General features: G+C 42.0%; 1 long non-coding RNA gene and 1 pseudogene across 1 annotated transcript; both read left to right on the top strand.

Moving 5' to 3' along the window:
* Window positions 1-156: 156 nt before the first annotated feature.
* LOC118010252 lies at window positions 157-5,882 on the top strand. The gene is made up of 3 exons (XR_004679157.1): window positions 157-307; window positions 1,520-1,575; window positions 5,847-5,882. It is a non-coding gene; the product is annotated as an uncharacterized LOC118010252 (long non-coding RNA).
* Window positions 5,883-15,653: 9,771 nt separating this feature from the next.
* Window positions 15,654-15,753, top strand: LOC118010935 (annotated as a pseudogene).
* The last annotated feature ends 12,233 nt before the right edge of the window (window positions 15,754-27,986 follow it).

The following is a 27,986-nucleotide window of genomic DNA, read 5'->3' as shown; positions in this document are numbered from 1 at the left end:
ACTGGAGACTCGTTCTAAGTCTTCCTTCTGAGAAGAGGGGAGCCAGCACATTCTAAATTGGGTCAGCCTTTGGGGGAGCAAACACCTGAGCTTCTTGGAGTCGATCAATTGTATCTACAGGGACGCGTGGTGTGGAGACAAGCACAAACCTGAAACACCATACCCCAGATGGCAAATCCATGATGAATGCCCATGAAAGAGACCATCTGCTCAAAGGGATTCCTCTTTTTTTTTTTTTTGCAGGAGTGGAATGATCTGATGGAAAGAACAAAGTTTTAGAGACAGAGGTCCGGCTGTGTGACCTTGAGTAAGTCACTTTATCTTCATGAGCCTAGTTTCCTTACTGCAAAATGTAGCCAATACTACCTTCTCATAGGGTGTTTATATGGAATGAATGAGATAATATAGGGCTGGTGGGATGATCAGTCAGTGGGGAGAGGTGACATTCCTAGAGGATGTCCAGGATGGAGGTTGGGAATCTGGCGCTGTGCTCTGGGATGGGAACCCCGTAAGAGCAGGAGATGCGTTTCCTAGCTGGGTGGAGCAGCTGAAAGATCAGGGACTTGGGAGTCAGCCCTTTCTGGGTTCAGCTCCTAGCTCTGTTGTCTGCTGGCTCTGTGACCTTGGAAAACCACCCAAGTTTTCTAAATTCAGTTTTCTCATTAATACAATCAGCATATTGATACACATCTTCAGGACTGTCGGTTTTTATAAAATAATAAATGTAGAGGGCGTTAAAAAATGCTGCTTGTGCCCCAATCCCATAGTTTATAGCTTCATCTGTAAAACAGCAGTGATAATATCCATTTCTGAAGGTTTATAGCAGAAAAACATCATCCCAGTGTTTATTGCACCTGTAATGGTAATTTTTCGCCGTAAACCTTGTCAAATCACCATAACTGCAAAAGGAGGGACGGAATCATGGTGACTGGACCTCATTTGGGAGGCACTCTAGTAGCCAGACAAGGGGGAAATTCTTCAATTTCTCTTCTGTCAAAGTCATTCCTGTGTGTCACTGGTGCATGTCTAACCTTTGTGTTGGGATTTGGGGACCTGGGTTTTGGGGAGGACAGAGCTGAGGAAGTCTTTCTTCTCTTCTTTCCCTTCTTTCTGTCTATAAAATCACGTCTTGACATCATCCTCCAGTTGTGACCCAACAGTGGGGCACTTTCGTTCCAATAATAGAGGGAATCTCTAGTGAGTCCATGAATGGGCTTTAAGTGGGGTGCTTGGACCCCTGAAACTATTTTACATTTCTTCCGTTAGAGGGGCCAGAGCATTCGTGAAGCTCCACGATACCCCCACCCCCCTCAAATGTTAGGAAACTCTGATGGGAGAGGAGATGGATGCAGAAATGCTACCACATTTGGGAACTAAACACAATCTATTTGTGAAGGGATGGGAGGCAGATTTCATTCGAACTTTTCCCACTCTCTTTAACACAGAAGTTGTAGCAGTAAAAAAGATCTAAATCTTTTGTGCAGTTTCTTTCCCCCCAAGTATTTATTTTTGCCCACAGGGGAGGAAGTCCTGTGTCTTTGCCCAGTGGACCCCCATCTCTGGATCTGCCCACAGGTAAACTCACGTTTCCTAGAAGATGTTTGTCCTTGAAACCCTTACCTCGGTGATGAATGTTGTCATGAAGAGTCCACAGCCACAAAGAAGCACCCCGGGACTCTGAGTTCTTGAGGTCTCCCTGCCTCTGTGAGATGGGTACTGGTTAGTGACTCTGGGTGGCTGTTAACTTCCCTGTGAACTACTGCAAAAGCCTTGCCCAACACGTACAAACTCCAGATGCCAGAAATCTAGTTGCGTCACTTACAGAGATTTCTTCTAAGTCAGCTTCTCGAGGGTCCTAATTTGTGGCTTTTAAAGTCATTTGGCCCAAAACAAGCATCATAGACCGAATGGCCCTTTTTGGCATTTGTTTTCCATAAATCCAGTCCAGCTTAGGTGAACCTCGACTTGGAATGGAAAGAGAATTTGTTTAGTTATGCTGGGCTGTAGGCACTAAATTGGGCCATGTTGTCACTTCTCTTTGGTAATATAAACAAGCGTACAGACTGCTCAGCTCTTGTCAGGGACTGTAATCGGTCAAGTCTGCTTGCTGAGCTATAACTCAGAAGGAAAAAGTCCGATAACTTAGTCTGAGCTTCACCTTCCATGAGCCATCAGTTCATACATCACCCGTGACATAAAAAGGGCTTCATTCCCACTCGAGTGAGCCCCAGAAGGGTTTTCCTGGTGTTAAGTTCTTAAAAATAGCATCTGTGCTTAGGACATTATTCTCCAAAATTTTACACAAGTGCCAATGATTCTACTAAATCAGCCTCGCAGCCTAATTCCTCAGGGTTCCTTCTGTTTATTTAGGCCAGAGTGAATATTGAGGAAAGTCATATTTTGCAGGTCAATATTTTATTGCTCCATCCAGCCTACAAGGTGTTCTACATCTCGAACACTGGTCAACAGAGGCTCTGAGGATATAGGTTCACCTGCTGGTCATTTAGAACAGCAATCACTCAGCACATATTTACTGAACATCTACTCTGTGCCAGGCACAGGCTCTGACACATGGACTAAAGGGGAGAAGAGGATGAGGGAGCTCTGGGTCTTCTGCAACACATATTCATATGGAGACGATAAACCAAGTACCTGAAATAATTACCGATCGATCGCAGGACTGTGAAGGAACTAACTAGGATGATGTAATATAAAATAATGAAGATGGGGATAATCAGGGAAGGTGTCTCTGAGACAAGACATTCCAGCTGACCCTGCAGGAGGAGAAGAGATCCGCTGGGCTTGAGGGAGAAGGGAGCCAGCAAAGGACCCTTTCCTCAGCTCAGTATTGCAGGACCGCAACCGCTCAGGGCTTCTTGCTAGAAACCCGAACTTCTGTCTCACTGAAAATATTGCTTGAAACCAGCTAGTTGTGATGTTTGGAGATTCAAAACATTATCCTGAGTACTGGAGCTGTTTTCGAGAAGAATCCCCTTCCGCCGACCCCCTGCTGGAGACTGGGGGTTGTTCTGCCTGCAGGAAGAGTGAACCTAGATCACCCCCCTGCCTGGTTCACCACAGTCCTGGGAGAACACCAAGAACGAACTTTGTTGATCCACAGGCTCCCAGTGGAGAAATTACTTCCTGGTTGTAAATTAGTCACCGGGGGGAGTTGGTTTTCCTTCCAGAGGTCAGGCGTGCTATTTAGCACCATGATTCCCAACTTAGGGAGAACCAACCGGGATGCCCTAATGTCGTGTTAGAGTTCATGATTACCTCATTCTCTGAAAGTGCTATGAGGCTTGTGCTTGTTTTGAACATTTAACTGGATATAAAATTCATTTCACTTTGAGGAGTTTTGAGAAATTGATGAAACCCCAGATGTTGCAAAACCGTTGCTAGGGATTGAATAATGAATGTAATGATCTGTTCAGGACTCTGAACCAGAAAGAAGAATAGCTAGTTTCTTAAGATGCGTATGTAGCTCAGGAAGGGAGGTAATCTAATGATCTGAAACAATGTAAACTTGGAAGAAAAAAAAAGTGTGAGGCTTATATATCCATTTGAGTACAATGGTGGGTGATGTGCCTTAGCTTTGGGAAGTACCCACAGTTCCTGGGATCACACCACCACCCACGGAGAAATCCCGGAGCTGCTCTCCTCTGATGGCCACGGTGACGCTGGACCCCATTCTTCCTTCCACGGCCCTGGAGACTCTCCCACTCCTTCGTGAAGCCCATCACAACATGCCCTGAGAGATGCTCGGTGAAATTTTTTACTTACTCACTGTTATGGGTTGAATTGCATTCCCTAAATGTTTGAAGTCTTAATTCCCAGTGCTTGTGAATATGACCTTATTTAGAAAATAGGATTTTTGCAAATGATCGATCAAGTTAAGGTCATCGGTTAGGCCCTAATCCAATGTGACTGTGTCCTTATGAGAAGGGGAAATTTGGGCAGAGAGACATGCACAGAGTGATCACAATGTGAGGATACAGGGAGAATGCCATTCACAAGCCAAGAAATACCTGAGGCCACCAGAGGCTGGGTGATGGGCATTAAGGAGGGCACTTGATGTAATGAGCACTGGGTGTTATATGCAACTGATGAACCACTAAATTCTACCCCTGAAACTAACAATATAGTATATGTTAACTAAATTGAATTTAAATTAAAAAATAAAAATAAATAAATAAAAGTGATATTGCCATGGGGGAAAAAAAAAGAAGAAACTGGGTGAGAGGCTTGGGGCAGATTCTCTCCCACAGCCCTTAGAAGGAGCCAACATGGCCGATGCCTTAATTTCGGACTTCCAGCCTCCAGAACTCTAAAACAATACATTGCTGTTGGTTAAGCCATTCAGTATTGTGTTACTTTAGCCCTGGGAAACTAATACACTTACCATGGGTTTTCTCAATACAAAGTAAACACATACACGATACAAGAAACTTCTCAGGCCCTTTGGCTTCTGAGGGGCCCAGAACTCAAAAGTCTTTGTCATTCCTGCCATCATGGTCATTGTCACTATTTATTCTGAGCCAAGCCCTGTATTAAATGCTTTATTTCCAGTATTTAATTTATTCCTTAAAAGGGTATCAATATATCCACTTTACAGGAGGGTACTCTGAGATCACTCATCTGATCAGTGATGGGACTTGGGTCTTAACTACTATAGAGGGGGGCCCAGGACCTGGCTTACGGGCCTCTGAAGGACTGGGAGTAATTATTCATACTAAAATACACTTCCTTATGTGTAGAGGAGTCTTTGGTGGTGGCCTAGGAATCCATCCACCAAAGACACGATCATGTTTTTGAGAAAATATGTTCTGGATTTCATATAATTGACTTGCTAATGAATCTTTGAAACATGTTCCTTAGTTGTTTAGAAGTTACCCGGATCACTAAATTGAAGTATTGCTTTACTTACAACAGTTATCCAGAAGTTTTAAAAATATGCAGAGGTGTGCTATGTTTTTTGCTAAATAATGTCAGCAGATTTAAAATATATCTTTTCCTGCTGGATGAAGCGAAGTGCTAACGGGCTATTTGATTATGGCTTAGCAGGATGGGGGGCGGGAGGTGACAAATGCCTTATGTTTTGGCACAGGTGCTGACTTTTACAAATTAAAAATAGGGATGACAAGAGAGAAATCCTCAAAAAATCAAATAACCAGCCTTTTGAGACTGATGAAGATGGCCCTCTCCATTCCTTTTTCTCCCCATGAATATTTGATTCAAAATAAGGAGCATAATCATGATATATAAATATACAGAATTAGTTTTTTCTAACTTAAAAACCCCATATATTGAATTACTGCAGAAAATTATAATCACAAGGTTGGCATATACTTTGATTATTATAAAAGTTACATAATAGATAATCAAAAGAGACTTATAATCTAATTTTCTTGGTCAACATATTTTCTGTGGTACTGTATTAATCAGATCTTAGTCACATACAAGTGTGAGAAGCTTATGTCAAACTGGCTTAAAAAGGGGACAGTGAGGGATTAATCAAGTCACCTAATTGAAAAGTCTAGTGCAATTTCTATTGCTTAGTAAGGATAGATTTGTGGACCTAGAACATAGCCAGTCTCACCCGTTGCTAATAAATATGTGGTGTGAATGTAAATCTAAATTTCATAGTTCTCTGTACATTACCTTTGGATTGTAACAGTTTGAAATTACCCAATGTCAGCAGAAGAATGGCAGCATGAAGATACCTGTCCACATTGTGTAATTTTTTTTATTACCACTAATGTGTTGGTTGATTTTGAATGCCAGGAGAGATATTTTTTAAATTTGAAAAAATTAAAATTTGCTCATAATGTTTATTTTATCTTTAGATGTTAAGAAGAATGGAAAATGGACACAAAGTTAACTGGATCACTCTAACCCTTCCAAATAAAATATATATGATATCCCCAGATAGTGCTTGACCTTCATCGTGTGCCTGAAAATGGCCAGCTTTGATGGAGTTGTGTTTGAACTGCACAGTTCTTTGCAGGCATTTATCAGGCCTCTTGGACTCTTGTGAGTAAGGGAATGTTTTTATCAGTCCTACCTTTTAGACTTCTGAATGTCCCATTAAGGTGATATGGGTATGTCCCTACAGTTTGAGATGAGGCATAGCTTCCATGCTCTGGATTAAAAGGTGGATAGGTATGAGTTAATAGGTACTTTTGCTGTTTGATGGCAGAGAAATGTCTTTGTCAGGTGAAGATATTTTTCTTGTTTCAGAATCATGGAACTTGAGAGAGCCAAATTCTACAGACTCCATGTGACAAATATTGTGGTCAGGGCTGAAGAAAACTTCACTGGTTGGTTAGGAGACAGTGGGTTGCCACGGAAAGAGCACAGGAATGACAATCTGGGTTTTAGTTCCTATTCTGACATCATCTTGGAGGCTTTTCTGGAAGGATGGTGATGCCGTTCACCAGGGCAAAAGGTATAGGAGGAGGAACAGGAGCGAGTTACACAGTCCCACACCCAAACTTCCATCTCATTTCTATTTGCGGTTGGAGTTGTGTTTCTGGATTGTCACAGCACTAAGATACTTTATCAATCCCTTCAGAAGTGGTAGGAACAAAACTCTCTCCCTCTCATATTGTGCTCAGTCAGGTGGTAACCAGAGGAGAGCTGCTTGGGTCCCAAAGTGTTACTACTCCCTCAATAATTACGGTCCCACAGACCAATAACACTGGTGTGAATGCCCATTTGTGGGTGGCTGTGGTGGGTTTCAGTATCAGCTTATTCAGAGGCCTCCAATCACTTAGGCTGTGGCATTCTGAGTGAGGTTTTCGGAATAGAAACCACATGGTATGTTCTAATAATCAGGTCTCTGTAGGACTGAGACCAGTTTATTGTTTTGCATTTTCCTGCTCATGAGGACAGGGATTTAGAATCTGAATTCATTTTCCACCAGGAAGCTCAACAATGCTTAGGAAATCTGTGTAGGCACATAAATATATGTTAAGAAAAAATGTTGTCCATCTTCATTCACCATCAAGCAACCGAGTCCCTAGTGAAAATGGTCAAATTGTAAGAGATAATTCCCCAATCCACTGTGGGGACCACCATTGGCCCAAAGTCCAGCAAAAATATCCTCTTACATTTGTTTTCAGCCTCAGAAAGCCCTCAAATTTGGCAAATAAAAATTCTGATGAGAAGGGTCAGTAGACTCCTATGGGAGAAGAGGCCCCTTCAACGCAGTGTGGTTTTCCAGGTTTTCTCATCCGACTGTCTACTCGCTTGCCCTGGTTGAACACATCCTACAGCATTTTGTGGAGTCAACAGTGATTATAATGCCATGAAAGTTCAAGCTGGATTGACGGAGTAAAGACAGAGACATCACAGTCTTCAACAGGACACAGGGAGTTAATGATAGGCATATGCCAAGACCAGGAATGCCGCTTCTCACTGAAAAGATCGCACAAATCTCTCTTATTTCTTCTCTCTAGAACATTAAGTATGATGGTGACCAGGGCTGTAACCCGTGTGTGGGTTTTTTGTTGTGGTTGCTGCTGTTCTTTTTTCTATTCTTGTTTCATGACCCTATTACATTTCTAAAGGGTGCTCAGTAAACAAAGTCCCAGGGTGGCAGAAGAATACAGTTGCAATCCCATTTACAGACGGAAGCCAGGAGTTGGAGCCCTAACTACCACGTGGTAACTGTGTGACTTTGAGCAAGTCATCGAACTCTGTCCCCCAAAGGAGGGTGATGGTTTCAAACATCCCATGTGGCGGTTGTATCAAATGAGGTGATGGATGAGAAAGGGCTTTGTACAATGGAAAACACTGAACAAATACTATTTGCTACTACTGGTCAATTCAGCGGGGAAATGGTTCTATGCACTTGACTCCCATTGGCTTTCTCCGTCCCTCCTTTGGGATAACTAACTTCTAGGAGCCCCAGCAAGATGTGCCCCAGCGTAGAAATAATCTCACCATCGCCTACCATAGGAACACTAGGGAAGCACTCGGGCCCTCGAGGACACATTTGTAGTAACATTTCTGGGCTTTCTATCAAGTTGAGAACTCATGTCAAAAGGCCTATGCTTGACCAAACTATTTTTTTTCTCATTCTTCGCAGCACCTAAAAAGGATCATATAGTCCTAATTAGGCCTAGGGAGGCCCACAAAAGAAATGTGTTTCCAAGAGCTTTGGATTTATGAACTAAAAACTGTAGGCTACTGTGTATTTTAATATATGCAGAGAGACAATTAAGATAACTTTAGGTATGGTTTTGGAAAACAGTGTGGGCAGCATTCAGCTGAGCATATAGCCGTTCTCTGTCAAAAACCAAACTGGAATGACATTTTTGGAATCCACTCACTCTGTTAAAAGCAACCAACCATCTGAAAACACTCAATGAATTGGAATAAAGTTGTATAAAGTTTTGTGATCCTCAGGAGAGGAACAAAAATTTGGAAGAAGGTTCAGCTGCTAAACTGCAGGAACAGACAATCCACAAAGAAGGGAGTTAAATGGACTACGATGTGTGAAAGAACGTTCACCCTCACTGAACAAAGACATGTCAGTTGAAAAAACAACAAAATGCCTTTAACAGAGATAAAAATAAGTTCCAGTACTCAGTGTCTGCCAGGTTCTGTAAAAACAGGCACTCTTGTATCCTGTGGGTGTGAATGTAAATTAGTACGATCTTTTTGGATTGCAATTTGGCAAGATCCGAAGTGAAACTTTAACTTCCTAACCCTGCTTCAAGAAATTTGTTCTCAGAAATTTATAGATTGAAAAAAATTATGAATGAAGGTGTTCACTGCAGTCTTATTCAGAATAAGGAAACTGGATAAACCACATTGGAAAAAGCCAAATGTCCAATAATAGGGGAATGGTTAAATTACATAGGGGTAGAACCATCTGCTTTGGACTGCATGCTTGTATTCCACTGGATTCTTAGGTTGAAACCCTAGCCCCAGTAGGATGGTATTAGGAGGTGGGGCTCTGGGGAGTTAATTAGGTCATGACGGTGGAGTCCCTTTGATGGGATTAGGGCCCTTGTTAGAGAGGAGGAGAGTTAGCTCTCTCTCTCTCTCTACCACATGAGGATACAAGGTGAAGACATGAGCCTAGAAACCGGGAAGAAGGCCTTCGTCAGAACCCAGCCATATGGGGATCTTGATCTTGGAATCCCAAACTCCAGAACTGTGAGAAATACATGTTTGTTGTTTAAGCCACTGCACCCCAGTCTATGGTATTCTGTTATAGCAGCCCAAATAGACTAAGACACCATCCATACATAAAATGTTAGGCAGTCTTTAAATTTTATTATTTTGACATTCACTTGATAACATGGGGAATATTGGTTGATAATATTCACTATAATACAGAAAGATTAAAAACCTGCATGCAGTGTGCAATGCCTATCTGGGAACTCTATGTATAAAAAGAAGAATAAAAGAGAATATAATAAAACATTAACAGGAGTTTCCACTGTTAGAGGAGGTCATGCATGGCTTCCATCTTTTATCTTTATATATTTTTCAAATTATATATAATTAGTATAGATAAATTGTTATTTTTCATAGTCAATAAAAGTGCTATATTAAATAGAGTAAATATTTGGTGTCCTCTCAAAACTGTCAGATGAGCTAGCTTGAATTGAAAATGGAGGCCCCACCTGCCCAGCAAAGAAGGTCAGCCCGATCTCCGCCTGTTTCTCTGAGAAGGATTCCAGCTGGATCAGGAGATGTGTCATCGCAGTGAATACACAGGACTTTTAGTTCTGTTAGCCATCAAAATCCTATTGAGTAAGTAGAACAAGAATTAAAAAGGAAGAGAGTGAAAAAAAACCCTTATAATTTTCTATTCTTTTTCAGGATTTTCCCCCCTCCCCTTCACTGTAAATTCTGTTAAGTTTTATCTTTACATTCTGCCCAATTGATATTCTGAAGACAAAGATAAAGAGAGTTAGGCATTTAGAACTTTCTTGACAAAGTTAATTAAAATGGCCTGGGAAAGACATAACTGAGATTTCTTTTTATCTAAGATGGAGATGAAAAACCCATGTGTTTCTAGGGTTTAATTGCACATTTGTGAACCTATTGTTTCTGGTTTTGCTGACAAAAAAAAAAAAAAGAGCTTTCTCCTTTAGACCAAGTAGAAGATGATTCAAATCTTGTCCAGTTCCCCCGGAAAATAGGCTAGAAATCACAATGCAGAATCAAGAAGAAAAGAGCTGGTTGCCAGTGGTGCTGGATGTTTCCTGCTTGTCCCTTTATGTGTACTTTGCAGCCCTCACCCTGTTCTCTGTCCAGGAGGACTGGCCTTTCTGGACTGGATCGCCGGCCCATGCCCTGGGAATTCCAGTTGGGTTTGGCCAATGAGGCAGGAGAAGGGAAAAGACCTTGCAGTATTTACCCCCCTGGCTCACAGCCACTTCTGACAGCTATCGCTCTCTTTCGGGTTCCAATGGCTACTTTCTTGCTCTCCCCTCTAAGAAGTAGGTCATAGCAACTTCCAGTTGGTTCTAGCCCGTGGGTGTTTTACCATCACTTGTTGGTTTCCCTTAAACTTGCCTGAGCATTTGTAAATACTGCCTTTATCCAATTCTCTTTTATCTCCTTTTTTGAATTTGCCATCTCTTTCCTGCCAGAATGCTGAGCTTTAAATTATCTCCTGAGACACTGCAGCTTCATTCTGTGTCATGATTATCCATGAGGATATTCTTTTTTTCTTTTTAAGATTTTATTTATTTATTTATTTGAGAGAGAGAGTGGGAGTGGGAGGGAGAGGAAGAGAGAATCTGAAGCAGATTCTGTGCTGAGTGCAGAGCCTGATGTGGGGCTCGATCCCACAACCATGAAATCATGACCTGAGCCAAAACTAAGACTCAGATGCTTACCCGACTGAGCCACCCAAGTACCCCTCCATGAGAATATTCTGATAGCACATTTGACAAGCCTGCTTTTCATAATTATATGGTTAGTAGAAGAGTTTGTGAACATTTCACACTGTGACAATGGTCGGCCTCAAGCCCTCTGGATTTAAAATAATGGATCTTAGCAACTGGGTTTCACAAAACACTGGTGAGTCAAAACAGAGGTATGCTGGAGTAATTTATTAGTAATAATGGAGAACTAAGTTTTGTGTATTAAACAAATAATAAGAGTAGACATGTTATTTTAAAAATTGCGCCATTTTTTTTTTTTTTTAAGATTTTATTTATTTATTTGACAGAGACACAGCTAGAGAGGGAACACAGCAGGGGGAGTGGGAGAGGGAGAAGCAGGCTTTTCGCGGAGCAGGGAGCCTGATATGGGGCTCGATCCCAGGACTCCAGGATCATGACCTGAGCCGAAGGCAGACGCTTAACGACTGAGCCACCCAGGCGCCCCAAATTGCGCCATTTTTATTCACAGACATTCCAGTATGCTTTCTCAAGGCGCAGGGAAAGGAGACAGAAAGGGCCAGCAAATGTACATGACGTTGCCTGTATCCTTATCTACTACATGCCAGTCCATAGGAATGACCCTGGGAATATGCCCCTTATCTTACGTGTAGGGGTAAAAAAAAGATGGGAAACTATTGTTGGATCCCATAGCAACTCATTAAGGAATTCCTTCGACTCAGTAGCTCTACTGTTTGTCATCCAACTTTTTCATCAGTTTGTGTTGTATAAAGTCACCAGCATTTTAATTATTATTCACCAATAAGCACCTTAGATGCATTACCTTATTTAATCCTCATACCTGTTCACATCTTACCAGGTAAGAGCTCACCAATGGGCTGAAAGGGAGATGGGCTTTGAAGCACATGGCTTACCTTGACCAAGGAGCTCTGGTCTGGGTCTCTTGGTGCAAATGTGAGCGGGGTGAAACTCAGCACTGCTTCCTGCCAAGGCTGTGACTAATAGATCTCAAATGGTGAATAGAACAAAAAAATTCAAATCTCTTTGTCTGGTCAATTTCATTCAATTAAACTGCTAGATCTGGCGGATACTGAGATGAATGAAATATAGTTCTGCCCTCCAGGAATCTGAAGCCTTGTTAGTAGACAGAGATATAAACAAATAAGAGAGAGCTGTGATAAAATGTGATTCAAATGCTAATAGAAGTATGTGTAAAATTTAATAGGAAAACAAACGAGGGAGCGATTACATGTTTGGGATGTAGAGGAGTGTCATGAAAAATTATGTAACAAAGGTGACGGTTAAGCTTGACCTTGAAGGGTGTGTAGGAGTTCAGCAGTGAAACTGGTAGAGAAAGGGGTGAAAGTGCCCAGCAAGGGTCTTCCTTCTCATTCCTGCCAAAGGCTCAGAGTCTCCAATTGCCTTAGGTCTCCAGTTGTTTTTTCAACATTGGATTTCCTATGACTTGTCTAGATTTCTCACTCAGTCCTCTTTGGGTCTAAGGAATTAGAGTACCATTGAAAGAGAAACTTTGGGAGAATGGAGAGCTGGCTGGTCTGGAGTAAAATCTAGCCATTGATCTTGGTCTCAGTAGGACCGTGTACCAACCTGAGAAAACCATCTAGAGACCCCAAGTCTGAAATCTGACCAAAATGGACAGTGTGAGATGTGAACCAGAATTCACAGGGCCTGCCTTTCACTTTGTTTTACAGATAGTCTTGGAGACAACTATCTATCAGAGACTCCTGTGGCCACATGGAGTTTGGATCATGAAAGTATTAGGGAAATATTAAGAAAGGAGAATTTATAGAAGGGATTTATCAACTCAGTACTATTACTCATGAGTATACTGTATTATATCAGACCCAGAAGAGGAAAGAGGATTTAGAAGATTGTCCAAGACGTCATGAAAATTGATAGAGTTTACTTGACTGAGAAAAGCAGACGAGTTAAATCTAGTTTTAGATTTTTAAATATATGAGAGCCCTGCAACTCTTATCTTTGCCCCCAGGCAGATGTGAATTCTCTCTTGCTAAGACCTGAAGGCCTTATTCACCACTGTCTTATGTCATCTTGTCTTAAACCCTAGACCTACTATTGTTTCTTGTTCTCCCAACGTAGTCGATGGACGTACTCTCAAATCATGCCAGTGAGACTAATGGACTGGCAAAGGGAAATGAAGAGTGGAGGAGAAGAATATGTCACTCTTTATTTAGAACCCAAAATCAACTGCCTGGATCAGCTTGGCTTCAAAAAGTAACAGGATGTAACAACAAAAAAAGACATAACACTTAGACATAAATGTGCAGATTTTATAAGGGGGAAAAAAACAACTTTAAAACACTCTTGAAAGACATAAAAGTAAACTTGAACAAATGGGAAGAAATCCCTGTTCTTGGATAGGATGACTCGTATCCTAAGTGTCATAGATACCAGGTCTTCCTAAGTTAATATGATCCCAACAAAAATACCAGTAAAGCCTTTTTCTGGAACCATGCAAGTTAATAATAAAGTTCATACAGAAAAACAAAACAAGACATGCAAGAGTAGTTGAGAAAACACTGGGGGGAAGAGAGCCTACCAGATATTACAATGTACTTTATTATAAAGCCTCTGAAATTAAAACAGCGTGACACTGGCACATAGGTAGATAATCAGACTATTGGAATAGGATAGAAAGTCAAGGAATAGACCCAAATATATGTGGAAATATAACACATGATAAAGGTAGTATCTCCAATGACTAGGGCAAAAATGGACTTTTTAATAAATGTCGTAAGGACCACGGGTTAGCGGTATACAAGAATAAACTCCAGATGGATGAAGAATGAACCCCCCCCACCTCCAGTTTTAGGAGAAAATATGGGTAACTGTCTCTATAATGTAGGTATGAGGAGATCCTTTCTAAATGTAACTCAAAACTCAGATGCAACAAAAGAAAAGACTGATAATTTAAACTGCCTATAAATAAATATACTTGCATGGTAAAATTTAAAAAAGGTCATGACAAAGTCATAAGATAATTGGGAGAAAACATTTGGGGCATATATCACAGTTAGAGGGCCAATCCTCCTAATATATGAAAAGTAACCAGATGTGGGAGGTGAGAATGCTTCTCCAGGTTTTTCCTGGCTTACTGGGGAGGCTTCAACCTGGGTTTTCTATAGAGGTCCCAGTAATGAGTTTGCTGTTGGGTTGATCTGATTTAACATTTCATGGTTACTTTGTTGTTATTTTTACTAACTTGTACTTTCACTCCCTGGGACCTGCTTGATTTATAAGTGCTTTCTCAGATCACATTCTGTGCTGGGCTCTGCACCTGGTGTTTTTCCTGGGCCAGCAGTGATGATTGGTTTGCTGGGCTCTCCATTCGCTGAGGGTTCCTAGTGAGATCCACCCCTGTGTGGGTGGTAGGAGGCTCAGGGAAAGGCGTTCGATTGAGAGGATCTTTTAGCAGAGATGAATACCCTCCAAAATATACTTAGTTTACAGTCTTGGGGATTTCCAGGTGTTATTAGACACAGAGGTCCCTTTCTTGTGTCCCAACAGTAATGGATATGTTTTCAAAGGAGGAGGGTAAAATAAATAAGTTTAGGTTATACATATCTAAATCAAATCTTCATTTCCATTGTTGTTACTTGAGTAATCATAGTTGAATGCACACAATCTAAATTTCACTGTCATTGAGGTAATTAAAGTGTCACGGATGGACAGCAGGAAGATAATGGTATTCTGGAATGAGAATGTTCTGGAAAATTAAAGGAATTGTGCCCAAACTGCCCCACCCCCACCCGCTCAAGATGCCGAGGAACAACTTGAACCAGAGATTCATGTTCACATCAGGACGGACAAATGCATTTCCTGGAAGTGTAATCTTGTAGATCTTTGGTCTAGATTCTGAGCTAGACCCACAACTGACCTGCTAATAAGACTACAATAGCAATTTGCATTAGTAGAAGCTTTCTTTTCTTCATTTGTTTGTTTTGTTTTGTTTTTTAGAGAGGGAGAAAGGGTGGAGGGTGGGGCTTGGGGAAGGGCAGAGGGAGAGGGAGAGAGAAAATCTTAGGTAGGCTCCTTGCCCAGCGGAGAGCCCGATGTGGGGCTTGATCTCTCAACCCTGAGATCATGACCTGAGCCGAAATCAAGAGCTGTACACTTAACCGACTGAGCCACCCAGGGACCCCAATGGCTTTCTGTTTTCGAGAGCATTTTCACATCATTGATCTCATTTGATCTTCATGTGGCAGGGGCAGATAAACTGTCTCCATTTTGCAGGTGGGATCACTGAGGCTGAGAAAGGCTAAGAGATGTGAAGAGACAGCCCAATGGATGACTCTGGATTAAGAATCAGGGCACCTGAGATGGATTCCAACTTGGCCATTCACCACCTGTGGTGTCCTGAGCAGCTCGGTTATATGGTTTCTGAGCCCCCACTCCAGCTTCAATTAAATGAGAGGTTTGTAAGAGGTGGTCCTTGAGGGCCCTCCCAGGGTTACTGTTGCAGGATTTTATCACTTGCTGGACTTCACCAGGAGCTGGTTAGTGGATGTGAAACAGTACATGACACCCCTGAGCTGCAAAGTTCTCCCCTTTCCTTTTACCCCACAAGTGCAGAACCAAGAACCCACTTGGGATGGGGGTAAGCTTTTGCCTTCTGCAGACTACAGATGGAAGGCATAAGGGCTCCTGCATGATTACAGGAAATTTTTAAAGTTTATTTTATTTTCTTGTAATTTTTCAATGCCGCCTATGTATTTTTTATTAATATTTTCTGGCTTTATTGTGCTTACTTCAGCAGCACATATACTAAAATTGGAACGATAAGGAGAAGGTTAGCCTGGCTCCTGCACAAGGTTGGCATGCAAACATTTTCTGGCTTTATTGAAGTACAATTTGCATACCATAAAATCCATCCATTGCAAGCATATAATTCAATGCTTCTTAGTAAATTTATGGACTTGTGCAACCGTCACCATAATCCAGGTTTGGAACTTCTCTTTTATCTTAAAACATTCCTTTATGCTTACTTACATCAGTCTCTACTCCCTTCTCCAGGCCCAGGCAACCCCTGATATGCCTTCTGTATCTATAAATTTGCCTTTTCTGGACAGTTCACATAAATAGAATCATTCCCTATGTAGCCTTTTCCATCTGGCTTGTTTAACTTAGCATCATGTTTTTAAGGTTCATCTACGTTGTAGTACATGTCCGTATTTCATTCCTTTTTTATGGCTGAATAATATTCCATGGTATGGGTATACCATATTTTGTTTATCTGGCCATTGGTTGGATAGTTGGGTTGTTTTCACATTTTCACTATGATGGGTAATGTTGCCATGGACCTTTGTGGATGAGTCTTTGTTTTGTTTTGTTTGTTTTTAAAGATTTTATTTATTTATTTGACAGAGAGACAGCAAGAGAGGGAACACAAGCAGGGGGAGTGGAAGAGGGAGAAGCAGGCTTCCCACGGAGCAGGGAGGCCAATGTGGGGCTCGATCCCAGGACCCTGGGATCATGACCTGAGCTGAAGGCAGATGCTTAACGACTGAGCCACCCAGGCACCCTGTGGATGAGTCTTTGTGTGGACATATGTTTTTTATTTCACTTGGGTAAATTCCTTGGAGTAGAAATGCAGGTTTGTTTTCTCAAGTTTTTATGCAGTACTTGAACCTCTACTTTTAATCTTTATACTTGAATAAAAGATTCATAGAAAATGTCTGGGAGAGTAAATGTGTAAGTAGTTTTAATAGGCTTTCTTAATGCCTGGTAGCTATTACAAAAGTGTAATCTGTCTTGAAGTAACATAATCATACAGACTAGCAGTTGTGGTGGTTTGTGCCCTTCTGAAATTTATTGAAGCCTGCACCCCCAGGACCTCAGAATGTGACTGTATTTGGAGATAGGGCCTTTAGAGAGGTGATTAAGTTTAAATAAGGTAATCAGGGTGGGACCCTAATCCAATATGATTGGTGTCCTTCTAAGAAGAGGAAGAGCCCCCAGGGGAGCCTGCGCATAGAGCAAAGACCAAGTGAGGACACAGCGAGAATGGGGCCATCTTTGAGACAAAGAGAGAGGCCTCCAGAGAAACCAACCCTGCCCTCACCTTGATCTTGGACTTCCAGCCTTCAGAACTGTGAGAAAATAAATTTCTGTTGCTTAAGCCCCCCAGTCTGTGGTACTTTGTTATGGCGGCCACAAACGAATACATGTGCCTATACTTAAAGAAATTTGCTTTCCAATGCCTTTGGGAGGCTGTTTCTGTCATACCAATTCCCTTCACACAGAGTATTCTCTAGTGAAACCAAACACTCTGTTGTCTTTTGTGTACTCCTTCCACAGCCAGCTTTTATTCTGTAAAATCATGTGGGGGGGCTCTTCCTTGCCTTCCTCTAGGTCATGGTCACATCTCCAGTTGCTCCCCAGGCAGCCCAAAGCCACCTCCTCTGTGAACACTTCCTCCCATTTGGAAGCAGTTCTCCTCAGAAGGCCCCTCTATTTCATGCTGTATTTCTATCGCATGCACTCTATCTACCCTGTCTGCCAACTGTTGTGTACATTCTATCCCTTGTGCTAGAGTAAAAGCTCCTTGTGGGCAGGGAACTGGTGTTTGCATTTACTGTCCTTCTGACCTTAGCTCTGGCTCAATGTCTGACACAGGCAGAATTGTTTTAATTAATTAAGCCTGATAACTCCAACTACCAAAATGTTTATGAAGTTTCAGAAATTTGTGAATACCTAAAATATTGGCTAGTGAAGTATGAGTAGAACAAGACAGGCTACAAATGTGGGAATAGCAAAGCGCATATGTTGGAATCTCTGCTAGTGACCTTCCGCCAAGTCACGCACCCGCACCAAACCTCAACTGCCTTATTGCCGAGAGAAAGGATTGATCTAGTGAAGGTCTGGTTTTTTTTTTTTCTTTTTAAAGATTTTATTTATTTGGGGGAGAGAGAGAGAGAGCATGATCAGAGGGAGGGGCAGAGGGAGAGGGAGAGACAGGCTCCCAGCTGAGCAAGGAACCCAACGTGGGGCTTGATCCCAGGACCCTGAGATTATGACCTGAGCCGAAAGCAGATGCTTAGCCCACTGAGCCACCCAGGTGCTCCACAAAGGCCTGTTTTATGGTGAACATTTTATACCCCTCCAGCTCTTGGTGAATTCTTCAGGATTCCTCTCTTTGAAGTGCCTCCCTGGTTATGTGGCTGGCTGAAGAAGTTCAAGGTCTACATTACACTGCGACTCAATTAAAATGAACTTAAAGTGAGTTTTGAGTTTCTGTTTTCCGTGTAGAACTTTTCCAACTATATCGAATTTAGAACTGTTAGTTATTACCTTTTGGAGGCCCAAACCCTGAAGAGGGAAAGAAGGTAAAGGAACCTATATCACCCTCCTTTTGACAATGGACAATTGAAAGAAATACACACACACACACACACACACAACTAGCTTGGGACTTCAGAGCATCATGTTCAAATCAGACCCCACCAGGAAAATAGTTTGTGTGGGAATTACACCATAAAATAGAATAAAACACAAAAATTCCCCAAATGATAAGAGAAGAAGAGCTTGTGGGGTAAACAGCCCCAGAAGGGGCAAATCCTTCTGTGCAAATTGCCTCTGACTTCCTTGGCCTAACTTTTCACATCTCCCTTGGGTTTCTTTAACTTCTTCCTTCACTCTCCCTACTCCACGGTCTCCAAGGATTTGTAGATCTTTATTTCTTTAGGCTGAGTGCAGACAAAAATTCTTTCCTTTTCCTTCCTTCACTCAGCAAATTTTGGAGATAAATAAAAAACTAAGAGAAAGGGTGGGGAGGTGGAGGAAGGAAGTACCACAGGGGTGAGTATTCAGTGCAAGGTCTCTGATCCCAAGGCAATTACATTCCTACCCTCGGCTGGCCAGCCCCACTGCCAAGCCCATGGACCCATGACCTTTTTCTCCCTTCTCCTGTCTTCTGCTGGTCTGTAACCACGAGTCTACACCATCTCCCTGCTTAAGAATGAATCCTCCTAATTACCCTGTGCCATCAGTGGCAAAGGAAGACCAATTATGTGGCCTTTTGGAAGTTCCCGGATCTTCAGGAATCTTCCACCAATTTTTTTTTTCTTTTGCTTCTTGAGCACTGATAATTGATGCCACTAAAACTCAATCTCTTTCAGTTCTTTCTCAGCTCCACATCTAGTGTAGATGTTCTAGTCTGCAAATGGTGGGAGAGCGCAGATTTCCAGCCATGGTAGTCATGGCAAGACATGATTTCCTTTTTCCCTTGCCCTGTCTCTGATGGGAAGGGTCTCTCTGGTAGAGTAATGAGTGTGGGACTTCTTTTAGTAAAATAGTGGATTGAGGTTAAAATAAATAGATAGCCAGTATCAGGTGGAAAAAAAAAATTGACTTGCTTGGAAGAAAATGCTAGTGGTTTTCCCAGTTTTCCAAGTGTCTCCGGATCCCTCTCAGGCCTTCTAAATCAGAAACTCTGGGGATACAACAATCTGTGTTTTAATAAGCCCTCCAGATGATTCCGACACATGCTTTGAGCCACGGGGTTACACAATATCCAGTCTCCAATTCTTCTCTTTTTTCATAATAGTAAAACACTCAGAGCAGCAATGTGCCCAGATCAGGGGTAACATTTCTTATCATCCTTGCATATAGAATTGGCCATGAGATGCAAACAGTAGTCATTGGGTGAGGCTTCTGGGAGATCTCATTAAAGGGGGCTGCCTCCACTGGCAGGAATACCCTTGCTGCCTTTGGCGCCCCCCTTCTTTGTACTTTTTGCCAACAGCCATCTTGGACCATGAGGTGACCGTGAAAATGGAAGTGACCAACTAGGGATAATGGAACAGAGAGATTGAAGGAGCAGTGGCCCCTGGTAGCGAGGTGTTGCCATATCAGCTTTGGACTGCTCTCATTCATCTTTAGAAGAGAAAGAGAAATTATCGTGTTTAAGCCATGTGGGTTATCTGCTATAAGCAGTTGAATCCAATCCTAATACATTTTGTGTTATTTTGAATTACATTTGTATTAGTCCTCTGAAAAAAATATTAAGAGCTAAAAGTCTTCTCCAGCAACACAGGGTAAAGAAGGGATATTATTCTCCAGGATGAGGCATGGACCTTGGAAGAAAGGATTCGGAGGAGAAAAGATGGAACAGACACTGGGGAAATAAAAGGAGGTGGGGTAGGAGTCATTCTCAGATGCTCACCCAAGATGGGCTCTTCACGGACTGATAATTGACTTCATAAATAGAAGGATTATTTCTCACCATCCTCTGGACTGTATATTTTGCATGCTTATAATGAGAAATTCCTCCCAGTAAAGGATGATACTTACAAATATAACTTAAGGGTCATACACTTTTAGAATATCTGAGTTTTCTTGTGCTCCTCTTATCATACGCTTCTACGCTGGAGATTGTGACAGGAATATAAAGATGAATGTTGTAAAGTCTTTGCCTTGGAGATACTCAAGATATAAAAAAAAAATACAGAAGTTCAGTAAGAGGAAAGTCATTGTCTTTTGTAGCTGTTCAGAGACATCGCCTCAAGAATATTTAATGTTAATTTTATTTTTTATCCTGGGCTAAAGCAGTGCCCTATCTTGCCAAGGTTGGCACAATGCTTCCGGGGTTTTGCCTGCATAGGTTGGGGGTCATTATATAAGGGTGGTTACCAAACGTGGCTAGCTTTGAGCCCTCCATATTGGACACCTGATTCAATTTGAGATCCAAGTTAACTCCCTTCATTAAGAAAATAATTCAGGGATTGCTTCACTCTGTCCTTCTAAGTGTTCCTTGGGGTGACTTCCTCTGGACTTGGCCTTAGAAATAGCCCACCCAACCCACTTGGCTGGTGCACCCTCCTTAGAGGTCTCCCTGAACAGAATTCAGAATCAATGTAGCAAAGGGCTTCTCAGAACAGTTTGGCACACCAGGCCTCTCTGGAGAGGGTGGTCACTCATTCATTTGTTCATTCACTAAAGGCATGTTTATTGAGTGCCTATTATGCACCAGGTGTTCTCCCTAGAGCACTGAATTCAACTGGCAAGTCCCAGCCCTTCCCTTGGAGCTCAGTGTCAGAGCCAGCAAACAGACCAAAAGAAAACCAAGGACAAACAGTAAACTCAAGGAACTGAAAATAAATGAGACAATTACAAATTGTGACATGAGCCAAGAAGGAAACAAATAGGATCCTGATAGAGAAAACCCAGGTTGGGGGGCACAGACCACTGATGGCTGTCAGGAAGGCTTCTCACAGGAGGCAAAATTTGAACTAAAGCCTAAAGATTGAGAAGGCCTCCAAGCTGCACACCAGTGGTGAGGTTTCCAGGTGGAAGGAACAGCATGCTCAAAGGCGGGGAAAGTGTTGTCAAATCCCAGTAAGTGGAAGAAAGCCAGTGAGGTGGGACTTCGGGGAATGCTTTGCTCCCTTGTGCCTTGGGGGCCCGCAGGATTAAACAGTGCCTTCAATTGTCTGAGGGTCAGGAGTTGGGACCAGTGTCTCTTTCTCTCCCTACCTGTACTTTTTCCTTTGCATTTTGTTTCAGGTACACTTACTAAAAATCATGAAAGCATTTGCACGTGCACACAGAGGGACATAAAGGATGAAAAGAAAATGAGAGATGAGGAGAGAAGGAGGGAAAGAATAACTGGAAGTGGAGGGACATAGGGCTTCTCTGTCTTAGAGAAACCACAAAACACAGCCCTTTGAAGGTACACTCAAAGTTTCAAATCTTATTTTATTTTCTTAAAGCCCAGTTTGTAAAGTAGGCAATTAAAGTATTCAAATTAAAAAGCCAAGGTAAATCACAATTATGAGCCCTTAATAATCTACTTAGATTCCCCCCCCCCCCGCAAAATGTGCAATTGCATTTCATGTCAACTTCCACTGAAATCAGAGCAACAAAATTATTTTCCATGGAATGAAGGCAGGGAGGGGTCTTGTCACAAAATGTCCCCTCAGCCAGAGTTCTGAGAAGATCACGAATGGGACAGTATGATTATTCATACGGGCATAAGTTCAGAGAGGAGTTTTCAAATGAATTACAACAGTGGAAGAAAAGACAAGCCACAGGAAAAGGGTATCTATTACTCTGAGCAGGGCAAGATGTCAGTCATGTGATTTGTCAAATCTGTAAGCAGACAGCACAGGTCTTCATTGGAGATTACACGGGGGGTGGGGGGGCAGCTCAGATTGGCAGGGACAGGGGGAAAGGCCATATAGGGCAGGGGAGGATTTCACCCAGGTCAGGAGGAAAGAGTGGAGGGGGATGGGGTGTGGGGGGGTAGGGCTTTCCAATCCTCTCCGGCTACTGACCAACCAGATGCACATATAGGGGAGAGAAATCGTGAGCTTTCCCTTTCCCTGACCAATCAATCTTGTGGTTGAAGGCATTAGATAGTTGGGCTCAGGAAGGATCAGCGTAGTCCGTTGAGCATCAAAGCTTCCCCAGCTTCTGTCTCTATGTGCCGTTTCACCAGCAATAAATTAGAATTTGGCCATCGGAATCCAGTCACCTAATACATTTCAAGACCACCTTGGCTTAATTTCCAAATTGCCCTTAAATCAAACCAAATTCTCAAAAAGCTGCCAACTTAGGCTGTGCTGTCTTCTGTTTTAATTAAACTCATCCAATTAAATTTCTCATCACTGTAGAGCATGTGTTCTGGGAATCAGATTTAATTTGATTTATTAAAATAATGAATCTGCTTTTGAGTGAAATTGTTATCTGTTTCATTTTAAATTATTATTACAAATTATATCTGCTTCATCTTTTTGTCAGTAGATGGTTCGCTTTGAGGTCTGACCAGGAGAAGGCTTTTCCCTTCATTTTTTCCTCAGAAGGAAAGGCTATGTAGCACCCTGCTCCAGCTTCCTCGGAGGAAGCCTGAATGCAGGCCAAGGTAAGAAGCGAAGCGGCGGATGCAAGGGCAGGGATGGTGGAGGAGAGCCAAATAGACCTAAGGGACTCTGGGGGGAGGAAGAGAGTGAGGGAAACCAGCGAGGAGGACCAAGGTTAAACTCAAGGGAAACAGGAGACAACTCTTCCACCGTCTTCTGAATTTTGTGTTTAGTGTGAGTGTCTCATAGTAAGATTTTTTGTCCACGAATGAACTAGACCCTCCCAGCCTTCCAGCCATTAGGCTGACACTGGTCATACGCCAACTCCTAGAGCCGGGGCGGGGTGGGGGGTGGGTGTCTATTGTCAGGTCAACCCATCGCTTCCCTCCATGTGTTGGCCTCCTCTCCTCCTTCATTTGGCCCTTTTTAGCTCAGCAGCTCCAGGGGGAAGAAGCTTCACTCTCTCAATATCCATGTTATAATCTCGGGGAAGGATTCTGATTGGCCTTCCTTGGGTAATCCAGAAACGATAGCTCCCAGAGTCCACTGACCCCAGTGAGGAAACTGGTCTGGCTAGTATGGAAGGTTGTGGGGAATAAAGTGGGCTGTACCACTCAGCACCAGCCCGTGGAGGCTAAGGAGTGTTAGCTGTCAATGGTGCGCCACCAGAAGCCGTGGGGAGAGAAAGAGGGAGGCCCTGAGGAAACAATACCAAGGGAGCTCATTTTGTAGAAGTATTTAGGTTTTATTAGAGGGAGAGATAATTGGAGGTCCATATGCAACAAATGAACCTGGACCCATACTTCTCACTTAATACAAACATTAACATAAAATGGATCATAGACCTAAATGTAAAACCTAAAACTGTAAAACTGCCAGAAGAAAACATAGACCTTGCATTGTACAAAGATTTCTTAGCTATAACACCAAAAACAAGATCCATAAAAGAAAAAATTGGGGGACAAGAAGAGCAGCATGTTTTTCTTTCGTTGTGTTTTGTTCCTTCTCATTATGAATAATTTGATACAGTCCTCACCTTCAAGTTTGATGGAGCTATCTGTTCTTGGAGAGCAGAAATGGCATTGATCATCACTGTATCTTCAGGGCCTGGTACCAAAAAGGGCACATCATAGACATGCACTAAATCGGGTTAAATACATGAATAAGTGAAATGTGGGATGATCACAGGATAGCCACGAGGAAATTCTCTAAACAGAAACATGAATCAGAATTCAGATGAGAGAACTGAACAGAGTGATAATGGGATCATTTAGGATAGAGGTGATGGGAAAGGCTGCAGGAGGCCATGCCTTCCCAAGGGAGGAGTCTGGGCACAGAGCAGAGAAGGCCCTTGGGGTGGTCTAGTATTAGAGGATGGGAGGATTAAGGGGGGTGGTCTGTGGAGGAGACAGAGAAAGCATGATTGAAGAGGGAGGAGGGGAGTTTGGACCATGGAGGGTCATGCCAACCAAGGGAGGAAGAGTTTTCAAAGAGTGAAGGGTCAGTTGTATCAGCTGCAGAAGAGAGGTCAAAAAGAATGAGATTGGGGGAAGAAACGTAGAATTTCTTTCAAAAGGACGTCATTGGTGAACTTAGAGATGCTTTCTACCACGGGTAAAATTTTCATTAATATCCAATAGAAAACATATCAAAATAGCTGAGACAAGAGAGAAATTAATAAACTGTAGAGGCAGGTGTCTGTCGAGTTAAGGCACCAAACATAACTGAGAGCAAACTTTGGTCTTTAGTGTCATTGTCAAGAAAATGTCATATGAAACTCAATGTGCAACCATCATTTTAAAAATAGAAACCATCAGACACTGTCACCTCCCTCAAATACTTTGTATTTTTTTTTCTTTTTTCATTCTTTTCCCCTTGGGAACAAAGAAAGCAGCTACAGAGAACTCTAGCAGAGAAAATATATGCTTCCATCTAAGCTAAGTATTGGGAGGAAGAGGCCATCTAGACTAGGTTAACAGTGTATTAATTCACAGCAGTAACAGCCTTCACTAATAAGAAGTGGATATCAAGAAAAGTCTCTGACTTGAACTAGCGCTCAGATGACAAGTTGAGAGTGCAGTACACAACTTGTTAGTAAAAGTGAACTTGGGGTTCCACTTTAAAGGAGGATTATTTACTTTGGTAATTAACCAAAGAGTGCTTATGGAGTGCAAGGGATTAACTTATTTGATAGAGAGTAAAAAGCCAATTAATTTCGCCGAGCTTTGTGATAGATGCTAAAGGAAGGATAAGAAAGCCCTCTGTTTGCAGGCAAACTGCTCCCAAACTGTCTTAGTGAGTGGCTAACTTCAGATTTACAGCCAGAAGACTCTGAGAAAGGACTCTGTTGAAACAACAGTAAGAATTTGTACGGGCCTAATAAATACCGTAGGGAGAAAGGAGTTAGAAATAGTAATAGGTTAAAGTTCAATTGTAACAAAATTATTAGTAACTTAATAGTAATAGAGAGGGAAACAAAACAGTAACTCCTTAAAAAGGATTGACCAGAGTATCCCAAAAGAGCAATATAACATGCCCATTTGTTTTTTGGTTTCTTATCGTTATAAATGATGGACTATCAAAGCAATAGCAAACCCATTAATCAAGACTGTAAACAATTAAAATCTTTTTCCAGATCCGGGAAAGCATCAGAATGATCAAGACAGTGCCAAAAAAAGGAACATAAATTTCGGCCAGCTCTTTGGATCTGGTAAGTGTTTAGGCTACCCAGCCAAAAAGTCAGAGAGCAAAAAGTCTAAACTAAGCTGATAACAACTGATCATTAATTAGAACTGAAGCCAACTATCTCAGTCTAGAGAAATATCTTGGCTACTCAGCTAAGGGCCAGAAAGCCAAAGGTCCAAGTTGGGTTCATGATAATTAATCATAGGCAAAGCCACTGCCCAGAAAAACCCTTATTAACGAAGGGGCGCTTTTGAGAAGAAGCAGCCCTAAGGGAAACTGGCAGGGACAGTCCTGCATAGAGTGAGGCTAGGGGACCCCGTCCACTCTGCTCACAGGCTCCACTTAAGGCTGAACCCCTGGAATTAATAATCATGTCTAACAAATTCTAGCATTAAAAGACAAACTGAGCAGCTGATAACTCATCTTCACTGCAAAGATCTTTTTTTTTGAAGTGAGATTCAAATCTTTGAACTGCATTGAAATAGGAGGAAGGTACAGGTAGGAGAGCAAGGGAGCAATAACGGACATTATTTATATCAAAGGTGTCCAAAGGGAAATTAAATGTCGATAGCACCAAAAGTCAGTCACCAAATGGAAATATGCAAAAATGACAGTGTATGAGTGTGTGTAGGGGGGCCGCTGTGTAAGCTTAGCTTAGAGGGGATTTAAGAATTGGATGTCATTTATAAGTTCATGCATGCTGATGTTTAAATTCATTTCTGCACCTGTAAGAAAGCATTTTTCCTACAAGTACCTTTTCATGCACACATTCACTTTCCTTATAATATATTTCGTGGTTTCTCAACTGCACGTTATTTTCACATTTTAATATCTCTGGAGTCAGAATGTATCTTACAGTCAATGACATGTGACAACTTAATTGGAACTGTTTTCACTTATTGGTACCCGGACAATGACATTTCTTACAACTGATGCCATTTAGATGTGATGTAGTTCACAGCTTGCAATGCTTGGTCCCCATGCAGCGGATGGGTGATGTGGCCACACATACCCCACTTCCTGCTGCAGAGGAGGACCCCAACCCTTACTCTTGAGTCTGAGATACAGAAGTCTGCGGGCTGCCTGAGGGTCACTGATGCATGCACAGCTAAGCAGTTCCAAGAAAGGTGTGCATGTGTCTAATACAGAGGGAACAGGGACGTTCTGGGTGTGCTCTGGGATCTTTGCACACAATGCAATTTGTGGGCTCGCCCGCTTATTCTGTACGGAGCACAGGTTGTTCCTGGGAACATAGGAGGTGTTGGGCTGCACTTGGATCGTTCCCTCCCACTATACAATGATATTGTGCTAAGGACTCATTCAAGCCTCAATAACACCATAAAGTTGGCATTGTAGTATCCTCCCCATTTCACAGATGAGGAAATTGAAGCTCCAACAGGGTGGGTAACCTGCCAAAGATCATACTGCTCATAACTGTGGAGGTCAGTACTTGAACGCAGGTCCATTGGCAGCCCATGCGCTTGACCATTATATCACGCTGACTCTACCAAGACAGTCTTTGGCCAAGAAATCGTGTTGGTGATTTATAAGGACTGTGTAAGAGAGGAGGAGGGACATGAGAATGGCGAAAATTGATTTTAAGCAGGAAGAGTAGGTACAAATAAGGAAAGCACTCGCCCTCAAGCTTTGATTCCATCTCTAATTGCGTGTTTTCATTCCACGAAGGTGGCTTTGTGAATGGTGCAGCTGGTGGTGCTGAACACAATGTTTCTAGATCCAGGTATTCAGACCCCAGGAAGCTAAATAAGTAAGCTGTTAGTCCCTGGGATTCAGACGGCGTGGAAAAGTACCACTTTTCAACCACTAAAAGATACAAGTTTTATTCCTGGAAAAGTTGATTAAAATTCTCAGTGTCTTAATTGTCCAAAGAAGGAATCACTCAAACACTATATTCAAATCTGGGCTCCACACGTGGATGTATGTGGAGCCTCTGTGTGTGTGTGTGTGTGCGCGTGCACGCGCGAGTGGGTTCAGAGATACATACCATTTCAAGAGCTATAAAATATAATTACTTGGGTAAGCTTTAAACATGTGTGATATTTCACAAATACCACTCTGATATATCTAGGTCATGTTTACATATTTTAAGACACATTAGGGTAATTTCCACTGGAAAAAAATGTGTATTTTTCCCCAATTCTATGCAAATGGTAATTTTGAATGTGTAAGTACATTTTTGGTTAAAGAGAACATCACTGTCACTTAATATATTACTGGAGATATACACAGATGTTGTTTATGTTTGTGCTTTATGTAAATTGCCTTTCAGTGGAGAAGAAATGTATACATAAGATTTAAACTTGCTATGTTTTACATATTCAGTTTGTGTACTTTGTTTATATTCCCAGAAAGCAAATATAGGAAAGCAATTGAAACCAGCATATTGCATCAAGCTTTCTGCAAGTTTTAAATGAAATGTCCTGAAATTGTTAACCTTTACAAATGCTGAGAAATGACAATTCAGGAAGAGTGTGTCTTCCGCTGCACTCCACGTAAACCAGTTTCAGTGGTTAACTGGTCTTTTCACTGTTCCCTGAATGCGGTCATTCCCACCATCAATTCTTTGTTC

Source organism: Mirounga leonina, unplaced genomic scaffold (genome assembly GCF_011800145.1).
Source record: "Mirounga leonina isolate KUSES-001 unplaced genomic scaffold, KU_Mleo_1.0 Mir_129, whole genome shotgun sequence".
NCBI lineage: Eukaryota > Metazoa > Chordata > Mammalia > Carnivora > Phocidae > Mirounga > Mirounga leonina.
This window is presented reverse-complemented; position numbering and strand designations above follow the sequence as displayed.